Consider the following 22,604-nt stretch of genomic DNA (forward strand, 5'->3'; position numbering starts at 1 on the left):
ATCAAAACCCAGACGTGCTGGTGAGTCCTAGAGACAACCAAATGGATCATGATTACTGTTGAAATTAACAATAGCAGTGTACCTTGTCTCCTGCATGAACTACCTGAGGTAATTACCTCCTCACCCCCCTTGGAAGAAGGGTCTATGAAAGCAGATGGTCACGCGTTGAGTTTTCTAGAAAGGGTATGCTATGCATGGCTCCCTTAAAATGTGGTTTAGTCCCCGGCCTGAAGATGGCCCTTGAGGGAGAGTAACATAATAGGTGAGGAGGCCCAGGGTGTTGTCTAGTGTGCCCTCTATTCTGGAACCATCCGTTCTTGTTACCCTAAGTCCTCAAGTCTCTTGTGAAATCCATATTTGCCCAAACGCTCTAAAGTGGTATCATTTCCAGCCTTGTTTTAATTCAGAAGGCACAAGAGCCCCAAGCACTCCCATCCTAGCTAAGATTTCAGATTGCTGATGCACAGTCTCTGTCCGCACAGTCTGTGCTATCTGGCTTTTACTTCTCTCAGTGCTGCACTGTGGCTCTTGTAGAGTGGAGACTGCCAGCCATGTCTCCCTGTTTCCCTAACACTTGGGCAACAGTTACCTCCATTCCAGTCATGAAAAGCTTGAAATCCTCATTCTTATCCCTCCAAACATACCCTTTCTTCTCCTGGGAGTGACCTTTCTCACATTCCATTTTGGGACCTAATTCTTACCTTCCCTTCAAAACCCAGGTCGGGTACCATTTCCTCCAGGTAGATGTTTTGGTGTTCCCGGGTTAAGTAGCCCTCAGTTGGTTCTCTGAGTATGTATCTCTAGCTTCCAAACCTAAGTCATTATCAGTTTTGTCACAAGTGACGGGATTTTCTTTATTTTTCACTACAATTGTATTACAATTGAGGGCATGCCTAAGTTTCATTATACTTTTAATTCTCCATAAGTGTTCCAAGCCCTCTCAATATGCTTCACTTGTTTGTTATTGATTTTGTTTCTTGTCATTAAACTTGTTGACAAGAAGGGGCGCCCGGGTGGCTCAGTTGGTTAAGTGTCCGACTCTCGGCTTTGGCTCAGGTCATGATCTCATAGTTTGTGAGTTCGAGCCCCACATCGGGCTCTGTGCTGACAGTGCAGAGCCTGCTCGGGGTTCTCTCTTTTTCTCAATCTCTCTCCCTCTCTCTCTCTCTCTGCTCCTCCCTGGTTCTTTCTCTCTCTCAAAATAAATAAATAAACATTAAAAAAAACCCTTGCTCATAAATATTATCTTAGCCATAAGAATAATAATTAAGAAAACATAAAAGTCTCACATTTAGGTCTTTAACTCATTTTGAATTTATTTCTCTGTATGGTTCAAGAAAGTGGCCCAGTTTCATTATTTCTTATGTCGTGTCCAGTTTTCCCAACACCATTTGTTGAAGGGCGGCTAAAGAAGATGTGGCATATATATATATATATACACACAATGGATATAACTCAGTCATAAAAAAAGAATGAAATCTTGCCATTTGCAATGCCATGGATGGAACTAGAGGGTATTATGCTAAATGAAATCATCAGTCAGAGAAAGGCAAATATGATTTCAGGCATATGTGGAATTTAAGAAACAAAGTACATGAGTAAAGGGGGAAAAAAAAGAAAGAGACAAACCAAGAAACAGACGCTTTTTTAAAAAAATGTTTATTTATGATTTATTTTGAGAAAGAGAGGAAATGCAAGGGTGAGCAGGGGAGGGGAAGAGACAGAGGGAGAGGTGGAATCCCAAGCGAGTTCTGTGCTCTCAGCACAGAGCCCAACGTGGAGCTCTATCCCACAAACTGTGAAATCATGACCTGAGCCGAAACCAAGGTTCGGATGCTTAACTGGCTGAGCCACCAAGGCACCCCAAGAAAGAGACTCTTAACTACACAGAACACACCGAGGATTACCAGAGGGGAGGCGGATGGGAGGTTGGGTAAAACAGGGGTTAAGGGATGTGCTTGTCATGATGAGTACCCAGTGATGGATGGAAGCATTGAAACACTGTATTGTACACCTGAAACTAATATCACACTGTATGTTGGGGGCGCCTGGGTGGCTCAGTTGGCTAAGTGTCTGACTCTTGATCTCAGCTCAGGTCGTGTTCTCACGGTTCGTGAGTTCGAGCCCTGCATCAGGCTCTGCGCTGACAGCATGGAGCCTGCTTACAAATATCTCTCTCTCCCTCTCTTTCTGCCTCTCTCTCAAAAATAAATAAGTAAACTTAAAAATATTACACTGTATGTTAACTCACTGGAATTCAAATAAAAACTTTAAAAAATAAAGACAATAGTAAAATAAGAAAAAAAGAAAACATACAAGCAGTAATTGATATCTTATTTCTTTTGTTGTTAATGTTTACTTTTGAGAGAGAGACAGAGACAGAGTGCGAGCAGGGGAGGCGCAGAGAGAGAGGGAGACACAGAATCCGAAGGAGGTTCCAGGTTCTGAGCTGTCAGCACAGAGCCCGACGCGGGGTTTGAACTAACAGAGCGTGAGATCATGACCAGAGCCGAAGTCGGAGGCTCAACCGACCGAGCCACCCAGGTCCCCTGATATCCTATTTCTAATGTTTTCAGCTTAGTGCCCTAAGTTCCTTACATGCATTCTCACCAAACCCTCCTAACAATCTCTGGGAAAGGCATGATTATTAGCCCTATCTCACAGATAATGAAACCCGGATATTTAAATAACTTGACTGATGTTTCATACCAAGTAAGTAACTGAACTGGGATTTTAATCTCAACACCCTTTAAACTATTAATTGGTTCAAACCAGCAGAGCTCATTTAGAATATCAATTTTTGACATCTTCCCCTGTAAAACTACGATTAATTATTGAGACTTCACAAGCGCTGATGAATCAGTTGATAATTTTCTTCTTTTGTAACCGTCGTGCACTGAGAAAAAGTATACCATATGCAACCTATATTCCGATGCCAAGTTATGGTTGCGCTTTTCATCAAATGAATCAATTTCATATTTGTTTCCCGAATTAGCTGTGAATTCTTTTGTTAGTAATTAAATCTCATTTAATCAATTTAGGAGAGAAAAGCCATCTGTCAGGTGTGTGAACCTAATTAGCCACGGTGTTTTGAACGGACCAGTATATAATGGTAGTGATTTTATTACCAAGAGTTACAATTGAAACACACAGAATTTTGTCATTACAATTTATGTGAATCTCAACAGCTCATCAAAAAGTCTATTTCTGGGGGAATCTTCATATTTTGCCTTGTAAAAGAACATTTTATGGGAGATTGAATCCAAATGAAGACATCTGTAGTCAGAATTTATAGAATGCCTCGTATGGATGATAATAGCCGCTTCACCCAAACACGTTTACATTTGATACGTATCTTGGACACGTCACACACATTTTTTGAGCGCCCTGTAGTAGGGACCGGGCTGGACACTGCAGGATTCAAGGGCAAACACGCCGTATTTTATGGTATAGTCAAGGGAGATAGTATCATCGGCGAATGGAAGAAATCTGAAACTTCCAGAAGTTAATGCATCAAGCTTGTTCTAATGAATTCTCGGTGAATCCTCACCGCCCGCTCACAAGTGGGCATTTCTGTTTTACGTGAGGACCCCACAGTTGGCAACCGCAGGGATTTAACGAGACACAGTGTCAGCAAAGTTGGCTTCCAAAAAGCAATCAAAACTTTGAAATAATGGTGAGTCTTCTCATGTGGCACCAAGTTAGAAGGTTTCAGTTTGGTGCCTACGATTGTAACTGAAGCATGAGGAGAAGGTGATCTCTGGCAGGAAATTATTTTTATTGCTTAGAAAGAGTGTAAGTACAGTTTCAGGCTTTTCCCAGATCTTTTTTTTTTTTTTTAACAGGAAGAAGGGAAGTATCTAGACACCTGGCATACACATGATCAAGCCTGAAATTTACAGGCTGGAATTGTATCATTTCCAACGACTAGACTGAGACATGATGGAGACAGAGCTCTGTTCCAAAATGAGCAAACACATGACTGGTTGAACATATAAGGACATGTACAAGGGCAGGAGGAACTCAAGCAGTAAGGTGACAACGTGATTGTACCTCAGGGGACATGGATCTTGGATGCTCATCATCCCTGGGCATCTGAGTACTGCTTTGCTTCAGGGTAATTACAGACCCCTTCATGTAGTCTGTAGCTCGCTCCGTTTGTTCTTTTTGTTGCTGTTGTAGTTTGTTTGCTTGTTGGTTTTTGATTTTTAATGTTTATTTTTGACAGACAGAGGGCTCAAGGGAGGTAGGGGCAAAGAGACGGGGACAGAGGATCCAAAGCAAGCTCTGTGCTGACAGCCGCGAACCTGACGCGGGGCTCGAACTTGCGAGCCATGAAATCCTGACCTGAGCCAAAGTTGGACGCTCAACTGACGGAGCCATCCAGGTGCCCCTCTCTTCATTTGTAGCCCTGTCTCCCTCCCCAAAGACTTGCTGCCTCTCAGACATACTGAATGCCCTAAGGCCAAACAGCAATTTATTTTTATTCTGTGGCGAATCCATTGTTTTTTTCTTTCATAACAATTGCTCGCAAATATAGAAGAGCTCAATTAAATGTCTTGGGCAACTCACCAAGAGAGCTTCAAGTATCCCCAAATTTCCAACTAGTCTAGGTTACTCTTAGGTATCGTTTCTCACCAAGAAACGAAATTTTCATCACTTGGAGAGTTACTGCCAGCCTCTCGAGTGAGTGGGATTCAACCTCATGCCTCAGCAAAATTGCAAATCATGTGACATATGGGTCCATGATTAGACAAAATTTGGAATTCTAAGTCTGCAAATGTTAAGGGTATACTTTATTAGAAGTGCCAGCAACTGAACAGAATTCCAACTAATCATTTTTCTTGAAACTTAAAGTCAATACCCGTACCTTCCACACTGTGAAGAATAAACAGTCAGCAGGAGCCGACGTGTGTCGATGCTGACGGCGTCCAGCTGAATGACACTGACGCTCTCGCAGACTTTCCTTTCCAAGACAAGACATGAATTAATGGGGGAATGCAGGAACTCTAAACTTCTGATCAATGGAAAGAAGTTTTGTCAACAAGCAAAAAGTGCAACGTTGAGAAAAATTTTGAGAGGCAAAGGTGTATCAACGGAGTCAGGGCATGGAACGGAAAGGATCTTAGGTACTTGCAGAAATGTGTCCAAGGAGACTGCTCTTTTTCCCAAGGAATCTAGTATTCTAGGGTCTCCTTTTTCATTGAAGGAATCATTCATGTTACGTGACAGGCCCAGAGCAGGGAAAATGTGTTTAACACCTCCATATCTACTTTCGTCATCTCACTTCTGGGGGTCCCTACAAGTAACCTGCACACCATGAGCTCAGGGAGCATTCAGGAATTTCAACTGGGCTGTTAGCAGTTCATTTCTTTCTTGAGCTTCTAATTAACCTGACACATTGACCAAATGCTCAGATTCCATCACACATCACTCCTTGGCAATATCCTACTGGACCTGACTCTTATTCTACAGAGAATATAGCAGATGCTATATAACATCTTTATAAATAAAACACCTACTGGGCACCTGGGTGGTTCAGGTGGTTAAACATACAACTCTTGAAGTTGACTCAGGTCCTGATCTCACCATTTGGGAGATCGAGCCCCATGTCAGGCTCTGCCCTGACAGAGAGGAGTCTGCGTGGCATTCTCTCTCCCCCCATCTCTGCCCCTCCCCTACGTGCAGGCACGGTCTCTCCCTCTCTCAAAATAAATGAAGAAACATTTTTAAAAAACAAATAAATAGGGGCGCCTGGGTGGCGCAGTCAGTTAAGCGTCCGACTTCAGCCAGGTCACGATCTCGCGGTCCGTGAGTTCGAGCCCCGCGTCGGGCTCTGGGCTGATGGCCCGGAGCCTGGAGCCTGTTTCCGATTCTGTGTCTGCCTCTCTCTCTGCCCCTCCCCAGTTCATGCTCTGTCTCTCTCTGTCCCAAAAATAAAATAAAAAACGTTGAAAAAAAAAAATTTAAAAAAAAAACAAATAAATAAAACACGTAATATATATAAATATGTAAATGGAATTTGTGTAACAAATTAGATATAACATCTATAGAAACATTGTTATGTATTATCTGTGCCTCATAATTCTTTTTTTAAAGCTTATTTATTTATTTTGAGACAGAGAGAGAGAGAGCTCAACTGGGGGTAGGGGCAGAGAAAGAGGAAGAGATTGAATCCCAAGCAGGTTCTGTGCTGTCAGCCTGGAGCCCAATGCAGGGCTGGAACTCACGAACCTTGAGATCATGACCTGAGCCAAAACCAAGAGTTGGACGCTTAACCGACTGAGGCTCCCAGGTGCACCTGTGCTTCATAATTTTTAATTGGGTCTGTGGAGTAATTGCTCAGGATTCTTCACTATCACATAGCAACAGCCAAGAATCAAATGGCTGTCCATCTGAGTTCAAAGTCAACACACTTAATTGCTCTATGTTACTCTGTCATGTGAAACTGGGCTGACGTGATTATTCCCAAAAGGCAAGTCCACACTTTATGTCTGGCGGGTGGAAATGAAGTTTAGGTGCTGGAAAAGCTGAGGATCATGACTTTATTTCCAGTTACGACCTACATTAGACTGCAGAAACTTCTCTTCCTGTTTATATTTTACAAATTGTGTTTAAAATGGACTCTTCCTGGAAGCTGCATTCATTCATTCGACAATTATATATTAAATTCCTTTTTTGTAAAGGAAATGTGTTAGGCATTGGTCATGCTCCAGCGTGTAAGATGGACACTATCTGCCATCACAGTCTGGAATAAGCGTTAAAAATGAGGGTGAAGAAATAGTTTTAAAAATTACAAGTATAAAATATAAAAATATATACATGCATATATACACATTTTAATTATTTAATCAAATTTTATTTGGTTAATATTTTTTAAGTGTCTTTCTTTTTTCCTTCCTTCCTTCCTTCCTTCCTTCCTTCCTTCCTTCCTTTTGAGGGACAGAGAGAGAGAGAGAGAGAGAGAGGTAGAGAGAGGGAGAGAGAATCCCAAGCAGGTGCTGAGCTGTCAGCACAGAGCCCAACGCGGGGCTTGAACTCAAGAACCATGAGATCACAACCTGAGTTGAAATGAAGATTCGGATGCTTAACCAACTGAGTCACCCAGGTGCCCTTTGATTAATAATTTTATGATCATCTTTTATAGCCCTGATATGTGCTCCACAGGAGTTCTTTGAAGACTCCGTCCTGTATGATTCTCAGCCCATGAAATGGCCACACTTTACAAAGCCCTGTTCTGTGCACACAATCCTTACTCCATGCATCCTAACAAATCCAATTATATGGGAAATATTAAAAATCGCAATAGCAATATGACATATTTTATATAAAATGAAGAAATTAAGATATATGTGTGAATAGACTATATACATAACAGCATATATTTACTATACAAAATGAAATTACTAAAATAATAGAAAGAAACGAATACAATTCTTAATTATAGGCAGCGGAAGGAGTAGGTTGAGGCTTTTTTGATCATAAAATATCATTTTGATATTGAAACACAAAAATGCAGCTGTTTAAAAAAATGGAATTATATAGAAAGGAGAATTTGAACACAGATTGAAAATGGAACATACTTCTATTTCAAATTATTTTATTAATAGCTACAGGGAGGAAAGAATTGTTTCTGGTGATCTAAAACCTGTCTATAAACCATGTCTATGACAACTGAGTGGGAAGTACATTAAGGAACAAAAGAACAGCCACATGAAATCCCACAATATATTCAGTCGCCTGATTATTCATGGAATTAGCGGTATTATTGTATTGAAATTGCTGTTACAGTGCAGGGTTAAGCAAATAAGTGATTATGTTAATGCTATCAGTATAAAAGAGAAAAGCTGCAAGTATAATACTAAAGAACTTATGCTCAACTTAACCAATTCAATTAATCACAAGATTCTTTAAATTATATTTTTGTGTTCATGGAAAAGGTCTAGAAGTCATGATACGCTGATTTCAACGAGTAGGAAAACAGTAATAATGTGGCAGCCCCTGTCTTTTTCCAAATCTGTTTCTCCACCAAAAGGAAGCAGAGTTTATCAGAGAAATCTAATTCTAGCTGGACAGGGAACACACAAGGCTTTGCCGGACTATTTTACAGTGTCACAATACAGGGAAAGCCCGCAGTGCCCAGTAAAGGGCCTTCTTTGGTTAAACTAGACATTGAGACTCGACAGATTACGATAGGCCTTATGTGGGGCCGATCTGTCAGTAGAATATAAAAACAGGAATCAGAGCTTGCCAGGAGGGTACCCCGCGCATTTCTTGTTGGTCAGGCTCTTGAAGCCACACATCAGATAGCTCGGGTGCAGTGAGATGACAGCCATGTGGCAGGGTGTGACAGCTGCCTTGTACAAAGAGCCGCATTCCCTACAGGAGCTGATATCTCTTGGAACAGCTTCAGAGCCTATATTATTGAAGATATTTCTAAAAGAGAGTGTCTTTTTTTGACTAGGTATCATGGGCTCCAGAAGGATTCAATCCCAGGAGTGATCACACTCAGGGAAGCCGGTAGATATGGCTTTGTATCTCATTATTCTTCCCGGCTAGATCCAATTTGCCCAATGAGTGGTAATTTTTACTATAAGCAATGGTACTTGGTAACTTACGGTCTTTATCTGTTTCCAGGGAAACAGGGCCAAGAAGTTAACCAAGGGTCAGTTTCTCCTGCAGAAGGGGAAAAGCGTTTGTTAATCTCTTGCTTACAGGAGTTTTCAAATGTTAATGATGTTTAAAAAATATATAAAGAAAATAGTAATGGTTTGTTGCTATTTGAGATGACTATTGTTCCAACACTGTAATCTAACAGTTGGTAATTAAAGGGGGAAGGAAAAAGTCTTTATCTGTGGAATCCAAGTAGCACCGGCTGATGAGAATGATGGCTAACGAATGTAGGAGCGTCGGATGACAGCAGTGGAATGTACGGTTTTTCCATCCTTAAGGAAATACCTGTCTAGGGCAAGGCTGGTCGAGAGACGCTACAATCATCAGGTGAAAGAAAGAGGAGGGGGGCTGGATATCAGCACACTGTATAACCCCACGCACAGATTACCTGATGTCCACAAAGAGGGTCCATTCCTTTACAACTCAGGTTTTCCTGTATCCCCATTATGGTTCAGTGATCAGGACCCTCTATTTCCTGCCCCCCCACCCCCTCCTTAGGAGGAAAAAGTATGGCACGTTTGGTGGGTCCGGGAAAAGACATTAAACTTCCCTAGATCATCCGCTTCCTTCTCCACTTTCTTGGGCTTCGATTGCTCGTAGGAAGCACACATCCCGTCGCCCTCCAAGTCATCTTCTCCAGGGCAGTAAGCCCTCCCCTCACGAGTTTAGGGAAGGCTGGCCTATGCTTCCTGAGCCATGTGTGTGACTAGGTGGACCCACCAGACTTGGAACGAAAGATTAACATGAAACTTGGGGCATGTATCTGTGCCAAATGGTTCAAATGAAACTCCTCCATTGGTTCTTACAAAATCAACTCTTCACAATGTATACCCTTCACCCTGCATTGTATTCATCGTATGACCTGTATTCCTTGTTCCTTAGCGCTCTAGTAGGGTTGGGTTAGGGGGGAGTTTTTGCAGGAGATCAGAGAAAGGCAAGAGAAAGAGGTGGGGCATTAAGTTTCTTGGAGCCCTGCCTGCAGAATTGCCTGGAGCTGACTTCCTACTTCTATCAAGAGTCAGAAGGGCGCATTAAAACAAGGGATTTTCCAAATGTGATAGCTGCCGGTTTTGGTGTTGCTAAAGCTTAAGTCTTGGACTTCCGATAAATTCTATTACATATTATTCTCAGTCACACAAAAAAATATATAAGGGTGCCAGAAGGTACAAACTTCCAGTTATAAAATAAATAAGTCACGGGGATGTAACGTATAGCATGGTGACTATAGTTAATAGCACTGTACTGCATATTTGAAAGTTGGGAAGAGAGTAGACCTTCAAACTCCTCATCACAAGAAAAACGTCAACTATGTGTGGAGATACGTATTAACTAGACTTAGTATGGTGAGGATTTCACAATGTATACAAATATCGAATCCTTATGCTGTTTACCCGGAACTAATACGTTATATGTCACTTATATCTCAATTAAAAAACAAATATAATTCAACATGTATAAAATCTTTGCCTGGAAAGATAAGAGGCTCAGTGAATAAACAACTTTATTGATGGTATCAGGGCATTCCTACAGTTTAATTTATAAATGATAAATTTAAATTTTAAAGAGAGTGAAAAACAAGTTCACAGCTGGGACAGGTTTTTGTTGCAAAACCAAAAAAAAAAAAAAAAAGGAAAAGAAATTGTTTTTGCAAACATAATTTGTTAACAGAAGATTCTTTCAAGATTCCTGAACTCTGCATGAGTATGCTCTGTGGAGTCTTATAAAACTTTGATGCTTAAAGTAATTATTTTATTACATGATTTTCTTGCTTGATAGTTATCATTCTAGTAATAATATTTGGGTAAACATGTTTTCTAAAGGTGTAAATGCTTGAAAGATTTCCTTATGAGTCAGAAATGCTTTGAAAATAACCTCCCTCCCTCCCTCCACATGCAATGGCATGACTGATGGACACCTTTAAAAAATAAGTGAAGAAAAATATAGTGTGTTTAGAATCATATCAAAATACTGTATGACTGAAGATATTTCTAGCAGAGAATGCTTTTTACTCCTGGACATCATGAGAATTGACCCCTACCCATGTGATTGATCCTTGGCAGATCTGCGAACAGATCAATTATACCTCAGAAACACTTATTGGCAGACTTATTGTTTAATTATTAAAAGACTTTTAAAACAATTTTTTTTCACAGTTAAAAATTAAAGAGGGCACCTGGGTGGCTCAGTCAGTTAAGTATCTGACTTCGGCTCAGGTCATAATCTCACAGTTTGTGAGTTCGACTCCTGTGTTGGGCTTTCTGCCTTCAGCACAGAGCTGGCTTTAGACCCTCTGCACCCCCACCCCCGCCTGCCTCTCCCTCACTAGTGTGCACTCTCTCACTCACTCTCTCAAAAATAAACATTTAAAAATAAATAAAGGAGAATAATAAAAGCCATGCTCATTATATGTTCTCAGGCAATTCCTTCTGATTTATTTTTAAACGTATTTTCTAATTAAATGCTGTTTTATTTTTCAAATTTTTAAAGCAAAACTTTGATGTGAACATTGAGGAGATAAAATTAAAATTTAACGTATTGGCAAAAATCCCATTATTATTAGCCTGTCCTAGATTAAATGTTCATATCATTCTGTCTTCCGTATACACTTTTTACAGTGCCACTAAACTTCGGTTGGTCTCATTCCGTCTTTCCCTTCCTGGAATAGTAATAAAACACATTTTGCAAATGCTTTGCAAACATTGTCCTAATGACTATTACTTGAGGCTATGTGCAAATATTTACTTACGCATTATCTCAGATTTACGCATTTTGGTCATTTCCGATAAACTGTTAGCACACCTAACCCCTCGATAAACACTTTTCTGTTGCACCTTAGTTTTGTATTTATGATTATTACTGCAGATACGGTACAAGTAGTAGTTATACTGAGATAAATTAGTAACTGGAGATCAGACTTCCAGAAATACCGTATCAAACAGAACTCCCCACGCCAATAATTATAAAGCCCACCCCACAAGATGGGAATGATGGGGGGGCAGAATCAGGGTGGGGAGGTGTAGGGGAGGTCCAGGTAAGGGGTCATCGCTGGGGAGCTGACATTTCAAAGGCAGATTGGAGGTCATCAATTTTTACCTTTCCTGATGACCCTGTGCACCCCTAACAAGTTTGTAAACCGAAGATTAGAAAGGGTTTTCGCTACAACTCTTTATTTCTTTTTTCACTGCAATCATATCGAAGCATCATCCTGTAACCAATCATAAACACCTGCAGCTTTGGGGCTCTTCCAAGACCAGCCAGGGACTGGTCCTCAGGTGTCCCGGGCCCTTTGTAAACAACCTGAAGCTCGTTCTTGAGCCGTGCCGGTGTCCCCAGGACCCTGGTGCCTGCTGGTCTGAGGCCCACTGCTGACCGAGAGTCTTAGGGAGGGCTGCCCCTGCCCAGAGATAAAAATCAGAAAGCCAGGACTGTGTTGGCTGGAAGAAGTATGTTGTAGGGAAGCTTGTTGGACACGTGCGGAGCCAAGGATACAGACAGATGAGACCTGAGGACAGTCCTGAGGGCAGACATTCGACTTCAGACCTACTCTTTAAAAACTGGAGGCTTCAGGGGTGCCTAGGTGTCTCAGTCAGTTAAGTGTGCAACTTCAGCTCGGGCCATGATCTGGTGGTTCACTAGTTCAAGCCCCACATCGGCTCTCTGCTGTCAGTGTGGAGATCACAGGAGAGATCTTGGGATCCTCTGTCTCCCTCTCTCTCTGCCCCTCCCTGCTTGTGCTGTCTCTCAAAAATAAACATTAAAAAACAAAAATAAACTGGAGGCTTCAGAGAGCATTATGCCTGCAGAGAGGGAGAAGGTGGGGGTGAGTTCCCGCCTTCCTCTGACCCCTTCCCGGCTCCCCCAGCCTCTCCAAATCATACACTTCACTTCAGCTTACCTGCTTTGTATGTGGGGCTCACCTGCTATGGCATGGCTGCAAAAGGCTGCAAACCAGCAACTGACATGGTGGAAGAGAAAGCGAGGAGTCTGGTGTTATTTTCTTTTCTTTCTTTTCTTTTCCTTTCTGTTCTTTTCCTTTCTTTTCTTTTTTCTTTTCCCTTCCTTTCCTTTCTTTTCTTTCCTCTCTTTCTTTTCTTTCTTTCTTTCTTTCTTTCTTTCTTTCTTTCTTTCTTGTTATGAGTACAATGTTACATTAGATTCAGGACTACAACACAGAGACTCAGGTGCATTTCTATTTTAGGAGAAGCCTGCTTCTTTTTATCTTACCAAAGTTTCCTGTAAAGAAAAGGAGACCTGGGGGTGAAAATAAGGGGATGTTAATGTTTTATTTATGTATTTTTTTGAAAGAGAGAGAGACACAGAGTGTGAGCAGGGGAGGAGCAGAGAGAGCAAGAGGGAAACAGAATCCAAAGCAGGCTCCAGGCTCTGAGCTATCAGCACAGCTGACAGGGTTCCATCTCACAAACCATGAGATCATGATCTGAGCCGAAGTCAGACGCCCAGCAGACTGAGCCCTCAGGTGCCGCAGGAGGAGGAAGTATTTAAGGAGAATGCTGCCACGCAAATTTCAACAGGACACAGGAGCTTTATTATATATATATATAATTATATAATATTGTATATATATATAATATTATATATATAATATATTATATATATTATATAATATATATAATATATATATACACATGTATGTATATGTATGTATTATATATTTATATGTATGTATATGCATATATTTATATGTATGTATGTATATGTATATATTATATATACATATATATGTATGTATGTGTATATATTATATATATATTATATATATACATATACATATATATACACATAAATATATATACATACATATGTATGTATATACAAATGTATGTATATGTATATATGTATATGTATACATACATATATATACATATATATGTATACATACATATATACATATATATGTATATATATGTGTATATACATGTACATATATGTATATATGTATATATGTACACATATATGTATATATGTATATACGTATATATACATATACATATATACGTATATATGTACATATATACATATATATGTATGTATGTGTATATATTATATATTATATATACATATACATATATATACATATATATACATATATACATATATGTATACATATACACATATTTATACATATATGTATACATATGTATACATATACGTATGTATGTATGTATTATATACATATATACATATATGTATGTGTATATATATATACACACATGTGCATCTTATAAATCTTATTAAAATATTTTTATTTCTTTGTTCTGTCACCAAAAATTGTTGGGGAATAATGAACTTCGATAATGCATACACCTTCAGCACGTGCGTTCCCTTCAACGTAGGATTAAGCCTGATTCAGCTACTTCTGCAGAAAAATGGTTTAAAAACAATACTGCCCTCCTTTTTAAAGTTTATTTTAGTTACTTTTGTGAGAGAGAGAAAGAGAGTGGGTGAGGGGCAGAGAGAGAGGGAGAGGGAAAATCCCAAGCAGGCTCCCTTCTGTCTGTATAGACCTTACCTCTCACGAACCCTGAGATCATGACCTGAGCCGATATCAAGACTCAGAGGCTTAACTGACTGAGCCCCCAGGCGTCCCTGTCTATTTTTTCCCATTTGTTATCAGTTATTTTTACTTCATGTATTTCAAACCTCTATTATTAGGTGTTAATGTATTAAGAATATCCTCTTGAAATATTGGCCTCTTCATCATTATGAAATGACCTTCTCAAACCTGGCAATATTTCTTGCTCTGAAATATACTTTGTCTGGCATCCATAGCCACTCTGTTTCTTTGATTAGTTTTTCTGTGATTTACCTCTGTCCATCGCTTTCTTTACTTCTTTTCTACCTCTCAGTGTCTTTATATTAAACAGGATTTCGGGTCATCTACATATAGTTGGGTCTCAGTCTTCACGTACTGTGAAAAGTGGGGCCTTTGTACTTTAAATGTTTGAACCACTCATTTAATTAATTTAATTTCACCTAAGTTTTATTTACCTAGAGTATTTTGCCCTCCCCCCCCTTTTCTACTTTATTTCTGTACTAAGAATTTTTTTGACTATACTTTTTCTCCATCGTTAGCCTGTTAGAGATTTCTTTTATCCTTTACAAATGCTTACTTAAAAGTTATAGCTCTGACTTTTCAGTATAAATCTTTAAGCTGTCACGATCTATTTTCACATAAGATGACACTGGGGCATATGGTTTAAGAAGCAACAATTCACGTCTATTTCTCTCCTCCTGGCCTTTGTCATGCATTTTTAAAACAATCAGTAAACTATGTTTTAGAAAGAATGGAATAGGGCCTTTTGTAGCCACATGGATGGAACTGGAGGGTGTCGTGCTAAGTGAAATAAGTCATACAGAGAAAGACAGATACCATATGTTTTCACTCTTATGTGGATCTTGAGAAACTTAACAGAAGACCATGGGGGAGGGGAAGGGGAAAATAAAAGTTAGAGAGGGAGGGAGCCAAACCATAAGAGACTCTTAAAAACCGAGAACAATCTGAGGGTTGATGGGGGGGTGGGAGGGAGGGTAGGGTAGGTGATGGGCATGGAGAAAGGCACCTGTTGGGATGAGCACTGGGTGTTGTACAGAAACCGATTTGACAATAAATTTCATATTTAAAAAAAATAAAGAAATTCTTAAAACTTAGCAGCTGTCTCTTATGTTTACTTACATAATTACCATTTCTTGTATTCTTTCTTTCAGTAGAACCAAATCTTTATGCTTTTCTTTCCTTCTTCCTGGAGAACTCCCCCACATTTCTTGCAGTGCAAATATGTTGGTGATGCATTCTCTCTCAGGTCTTCTTTTTTTTTTGAACATCTATTCATTTCATCTTATATTTTTAATAGAAGCTTTAATAGAAGCTTCTATTTTTAATAGAAGACATACTCTAAAAATGCAGTGTATATTACATTCAAAATACAACCATTTTACTTAACCATAATGTATATTTTGTCATATCCCTTTTCTTTAATTTACTTTTTTAATGTTTATTTATTTTTGAGAGAGAGAGAGAGAGAGAGAGAGAGAGCAGGGAGGGGCAGAGAGAGAGAGAGCAGGGAGGGGCAGAGAGAGAGGGAGACCCAGAATCCGAAGCAGGCTCCGGGTTCTGAGCTGTCAGCACGGAGCCTGACATGGGGCTCGAACCCATGAATCCAGAGATCATGACCTGAGCTGCAGTCGGAAGCTTAACCAACTGAGCCACCCAGCACCCCCAAGGATTCTGATGCAGTAAGCTTGTCTGCATGTTACAACAACCCCGAATGACTCTGGTGGGGGTTCAGTGCCTGCACTTTGAGAACACTATTTGCAACATCATGCCCAAGCACTCCCATTAACAACATGGATACAGATTTCCAGTTTCCAAGCCAAGATGCCAAGTTAAGGCTTTGCTTTTCAACCTTAGAGACCCTTACAACCTATCACGAGTATTGACCACTGCCCATAAATCCATCGGAATGGCAAGCTGTGCTTTCTTCAACTGGGCACCAGGAACTACCCGCCCTCGGGTTTTCATCCTGCTGACACATTATCACTCCACCCTTCCTGGATTTGATCAGCTCGATCACCTGCAGAATAGCGCCCACGCAACTAACAGGCACACGGTCCGTGGCCTATCACCTTAACTCATGCAGGTCTCACGAGAGCACACAAGCTAGGCCTTGTAAAAGTGGAAACAAGTTTTAAAAGTTTCTAGAAAGTTGGAAAATACACAGATTTAGAGTCAGGAATCCAGGAATACAGATATAGACAGCCAGATAGTGATACACATATAGATGCAGATAGAGACAGAGACAGACAAGGACACGGTATATTCGTCTGCTGGGACTGCCATAACAGAATACCACAGGCGGGAAGTCTTAAACAACAGAAATGTGTTTTTCACAGTTCTGGGGGCGACAAGTCCAAGATCGATGTGCCTTCAGGATCGGTGTCTGGTGAGATCTTTCTTCCTAACTTATAAAGAGTGACTTCATTCTGAGTCCTCACATGGCCCTTTTTGTATATGTTTGGAGACACAGAGAGATGGGGAGACAGAAAGAAATCTCTGGTATTTCTTCATCTTCTTATAAGGACACCAGTCCTATTAAATTGGGATGCCTGGGTGGCTCAGTCAGTGGAGCATCCAACTTTGGCTCAGGTCGTGATCTCCCGGTCCATGGGTTCGAGCCCCGCGTCGGGCTCTGTGCTGACAGCTCAGAGCCTGGAGCCTGCTTCGGATTCTGTGTCTCCCTCTCTCTCTTCCCCTCCCCTGCTTGTATTCTGTCTGTCTCTCTCTCAAAAATAAATAAACATTAAAAAAATTAAATGAAGCCCCGCCCCCCCCCCCCCCCCCCCCCCCCGGGTAACCCCATGTAACCTTTCTTATCTCCTTACAGGTCCTGTCTCCAAATACACTCACACTGGGGGTTGAGGCTTCTACATACAGATTTGGGAAGAAGACACTTCAGTCCTAACATAACGACCTAGACATTACGTATAGGCTTGTAGGCTGCTTTACAATTTAGAAAGAGTGTTTACATAGTGTAGCTTAGTTTACTTTTGCAATATTCCCTTTCTTCTGTAGATGCTATTTGATGTTAAATACCCCCATTGCTTACATCTTTCCCACTAGATGGATATCTAGGACAGAGGTCTTAACTCGATTTAATATAGCATCTTACTTAGATGTGTATCCGTGCTGTGGTGTTGGAGAATATTCTCTCTTCTTATTTCATAAAGAATATATGAAAAGCAAACTTGTGTGCCTTTTCACACTGGCAAACATCTTGATCTTGTCTTTACTCACGTGAGGGATTAGTCCTTGGAAGATAGCAGATACTTGTTCTTGAATGCCGACGGAGGTGAGATTCTGAGAAGGCAACGTACTGGCCCAGGGTCGCTCCAGTGGGAGATAGTAGATTCTAGAGACACAATTCAAACCCTAGTCCTTGAGCTATTTTATTTGTGAAACATTCATATCTTTTATTATTGGGGAGTTTTGAATGGCTGTTCCTCTCTAGGTTCTATTGCTACAAAGATAAGCAAAGATATTTATTTCTCTGCTGCTGAGAATTTCACAGTACAGTGATAGAGACAGAAATATTCATCTTTATTCTTTTTCATTTCGCCCACCGTCTAATTGGCCAGAATCACTGCTCACTTTCCATGCCTTACACTCTTCTGGATAGATGCTAGGCCGACACCCTTCCCTGACCCAGCCACTCTTAAAATCCACATGACCTCAGTTCCCCAAGCCTCTCGTTGCAGAAAGCTTCCCATGACGACATCTCCTGCAACCCGGAGGTCTTTTCTTTCTCTGCCATACTTAAAACAGCATTTCTACTTCTCATATCATCCAGCGGTTTCTAATTTCCATTGCATTTAGAATTTGTAGCCTCATGACACTGGGAAAACTCGTAAGGGCTTACCTGTGTCTGTTCATTATCTCCCCAGATGACAGACCCTTCCCTTATGCGTTGGCTGTCCAAGGCCTTTAAGCCATTATGACCTCACTCTCCCTCATTTCCTTGTGAGCTAAAATGACAGTTTTGCAGAAAGAATTTCCCTAAGACAGCTGTTGCCATCATGCCTCACCCCCATATACTGCTAGCTCTCTTGAAAAACTCTGCCTTTATATTATATAATTACTGTATGTAATACACACACTGTGCTCTCTCCAAGAGTAAGGTCCTGGTTTATTTCATCATTTTATCTCATGCTGTTAACAGTATCTGATATTTAAAAGTACTCGAAAATATTTGTGGATATGTGAATTGATTAGTATCGATATATGTGAAAACAGTATCAGACTGACATTTTTTAAAAAATCTCAGTACAAGCAATAACTGAATGTCAGAGGGGTGCCTGGCTGGCTCAGTCAGTTGAGCGTCCAACTCTTGATTTCAGCTCAGGTCGTGATCCCAGGGTTGTGGGATCGAGCCCCAAGTCGGACTCTGTGCGGAGCATGGGGCCTGCTTAAGATTCTCTCTTTTTCTCTCTGCTCCTCTCCCCAACTTACTCTCTCAATCTCTCTCTCTCTCTCTCTCTTAAATAAATTTTTAAAAAGTGTCAGATAAATTCAAAGACAAATAAGTTTTCCTCATATTGAGCAAGGTTAAGCAATTTCTACATCCTGCTCTCCAATATAGGGCAGGGGGTGAACATTTGCTAATTTCCACCTGGCAAAGCTTCAAACTTCAATGATGAATGAATAGATTTCTTCATAGTATTGAACAAAGGCTTAACCCTAAGTTTTTCTATTCAGAGCCAGAGGCACTACAGATAGCAAATAGAAATTGGAATTCATAGTAACCCCAAAAGTATCACTGAAAGGAATTCTTGTATCAAAGTCCAAGATGGCTTTTAAAGTAGTCTGCTAGGATGGGGCACCTGGGTGGCCCAGTTGGTTGAGCATCTGACTCTTGATTTTGGCTCAGGTCATGACACCAGGGTCGTAGGATCGAGTCCCGCGTTGGGCTCTGTGCTGAGCAGGGAGCCTGTTTAAGATTCTCTCTCTCCCTCTGCCCCTCTTCCCAGCTCCCACTCTCTCCTTCTAATTAAAACTCAACAATCGATCAATCAATCAATAAAGTAGTCTGCTACCTACCGAGACATTCGTGAAAAGCATTGTCTTCGTCCTCAGAATTAATAGAAACAAACATTTCTCAACAAACTTTTATGGAACACTTGTTATGGAGGATGATCTGGGTGTTTTAGAAACATCTCACTTAAGTGTGGAGTCGCTTCCATTCTTTGCCTGTGGGAACTAAGCCCAGTGAGATGAACTGACTGCACAGAATTTACAGAGCTGGTTACTGGCTGCAGGAATAGGCACAGAAAATAATACTAATTATTGTACTAATTCCACAATAATTCTTTAGCCTGATTTCAAATTAATCAGCAACCATGACCTCATGATTGGAAATTGTAGGAAAGCTATGAAGATGTTGTGGCAAATGGCTGTCAGGGCCCGAGCGAGACCTGGGAGGACCTGCGTGGACCAATTCGTGATGGAAAATGCCATCAGTGACACTACCGTGGAGTCACGGACTGGGACTATCAGCAACTAACTGGAATTCAGGACTCATCAAACCCCACTGCTTTTGTCTATTTCCTGCTCACCAACATGCTTTTGGTTCCACATGGTGGCCATAATACAAATGTATGCCTAAGGGAAGGAATCTGTCCAGGTGAGTAAGTCTTCTGTCGCCTTGTTGAGTGCATTTGTCCAGCTGTCTGTATTAGTCTGGCTTCCCCAGAAGCTGACCCTTAGATAAGGATTTAGAGTCAAGTAATTTTTTTAGGGCACGATCCTGGTAATGGAGGAGTGAGGCATTCTCCCCGTGGCAGAATGCATTAACACATTTGTCACCTAATAAGGTTGATCACAATGGGGACTGCACAAAACAAGCCTCAGTGTTAGTCAAGCCCAGAGCCCTGGAAGCCAGAGTGTTGGTTGTTCATTGGTTGAGGGCTGCTTCCTGGGGCATGAATATCCAGGCACTTCCAGCCTGTCCCGTGCATGGGCTGAGCCTGAGCCAGGAGAAGCCTTCGGCAGGTGTCTGGGGTACGAGATCAGAGATCAGCGAAGTGACTGGCAACAATGAAAAGAAAGGGTGATGCACCACACGTGTTTGGCGTAACTCTCCATCCACCTTCACACACCTCTGCCTGAAAGCTGACACAATCATTCAGATCCTTGTATCCCCAAGGCACGTTTCAAATGCAACTTTGTTCCATTAAAAACAAACAAACAGCAACAACAACAACAGTAACAAAAAGCTCCCAAAACACTCGGAATGTATTTGTTGAGTCTCTACACTAATGCACTCACTGTATTGGGCATCTATATTATAAATATAAACCAAAGAGCATACCTATCCTCAAGGCGGGATGTTGAGAAACAAAACATTCTACTGATCTTTACAATCTCAGAAAAACCAAAGTACTGACATGAGCAAGCTGCAGTGAGACATCGAGGAAAGGGACACGAACACTTCCAGGGACCTAACTACCAGGGCAAACTTGCTTGAGCTTGCATTTACACTATCTTGGAGCCTGTGAAGTCTCCAACATGTGCAACGTGAAAAGACGTTGGGGATGGGGATCCAATTGCTTCCTAATTCATAAGTAACTCTTTTCAATACTTTAGCAGGATTCCACATCAGGAACGGACTCACTCGTAGATTTATTAGGGCAATGGGTCCCACAAGAAAGTAATGTATCTGCTAAAATAATTCTGATCCACCTGATGGTTAAATTTGAGCAGCACACATGCTCAAATCAAAAGATGAGGCCCCTTGCTTCAGGGGCCTCATCTTGGAAGATGAAATGAGGATACTTCCACCAAGATGACTAGTCTGGGTGCCAAAGAGGTTGACCAGATGTTCACGATGATATGGCCTCAATCTACAGCAGGGTCAGTGGGGATGGAAAACAGGGCACGGTCCAGATATTTTTGGTTTATTGAAAGCTGGTTTTTGTGCTTCATCAGGCTGATCGAATTCATTTCCAATGTCTGCAATTTATTAGCTATGAAAACTTGAGCAGATTAAGTATTCTGCTGGCTTTCTCTTTGGTCATGTAGAGATTCAAATAGCAGTAGCCTCCTAGGGTTGATGGCAAGATTAGATTAGATAAAACTCTTCATTTATCACTTAGCATGGCACCTAATACTCAGCGAGCGGTTAATAGATGTCAGATAATGTTGTTACTGCTATTATTATCCTATTTATTTTCAGAAGAACTATCACAACTGAAATTTTCAACCATAATATGCACATTAATTTTACACAGGATACAGCCTTATTTTCTCATCTAATTCCAGTCCTTTCCAAATCAGACACACCATACAATTGTATAATCATAGATCAACAGAGTAAAAACATAATTAAATGTGATTAATGCATTTTCGCTTAATTATGTCAGTGCAGCATATTTTTCCTGACTGGTGTAAACAGTTAATAGTTAATAGGTCATTAAAATTCCCCGAGGTGGAAATATACTACACATCACTGGCTCCTGCACTACTCCAAGTGCAGTCCTTAAGAAAAAATAAATACTGTAAATTAATTGTGTCATTAAGGATTTTTCCAGCCTTTGAAATAATTCATAATTGTATAATATTCAATTGTAAATTACAAGTTTTGTTAATCATAATGGCTGTGAATCAAGGGTGTTTAAATGGCCTGATGATTAAGTCAGTTCCTACAACCTCAACTACTTTACTTATTTCTACTTACTTCTTTTCAGGAAAGAATCAGATTCTTTTCAGCTTTAACAAGAAACACGTGTATCAAAAGATTAGTAGAATGGTGACTGACAGAGAAATAAAAGACCCAGAAAAGGGAAAAAAGGCATAAAATTATCGATGAAATCATGCATGTCTGGGAAAAGTATCAGATGTGGTACAGTTTCAAAGTAGCAATGGTACAAATAAAATAATACAAAATACAATGAATTATGAACTCTCATTGTTCAAGAGTGGACTACTGGCTTGACAATGCCATTTTTTTTTTCTTACAACCAAATCAAATTTAGTTTCTTTGACAATCTCACCAATTCCTGTGATTCCATCTCCAATCAATTCCAACTGACTCCAAACTCACCAATTCCTCTAGCTTTAAATAGGACCATAGATGGGGCCCCTGGGGGGCTCAGTCGGTTGAGCATCTGACCTCAGCCTAGGTCATGATCTCACAGTTCGTGAGTTCGAGCCCCACGTTGGGCTCGCTGCTGTCAGCATGTCAGGGTAGAGCCCCGTTTGGATGCTCTGTCCTCCTCTTTCTGCCCCTCCCCCACTTGAGCTTTCCCAAAAATAAATAAATCTTTAAAAAAAAAGGATGATAGTGGGGGCTCCATTAACATGCCCTTATGCGTGTGTGAATTTGTGACACCCAGTCCTAGGGAGGTGCGTACGATCTCCC

The 22,604-nt window shown here is 40.7% G+C and overlaps 1 long non-coding RNA gene across 1 annotated transcript; it reads right to left on the bottom strand.

Annotated features, from left to right (window-relative positions):
- Positions 1-4,871: 4,871 nt before the first annotated feature.
- Positions 4,872-18,160, bottom strand: LOC122213441. Its single transcript, XR_006199513.1, has 4 exons — positions 18,108-18,160; positions 17,486-17,600; positions 8,619-8,676; positions 4,872-4,966 (listed from the first exon to the last, which is right to left on the bottom strand). It is a non-coding gene; the product is annotated as an uncharacterized LOC122213441 (long non-coding RNA).
- Between the last annotated feature and the right edge of the window lie 4,444 nt (positions 18,161-22,604).

This window comes from Panthera leo, chromosome A2, assembly GCF_018350215.1.
Source record: "Panthera leo isolate Ple1 chromosome A2, P.leo_Ple1_pat1.1, whole genome shotgun sequence".
NCBI lineage: Eukaryota > Metazoa > Chordata > Mammalia > Carnivora > Felidae > Panthera > Panthera leo.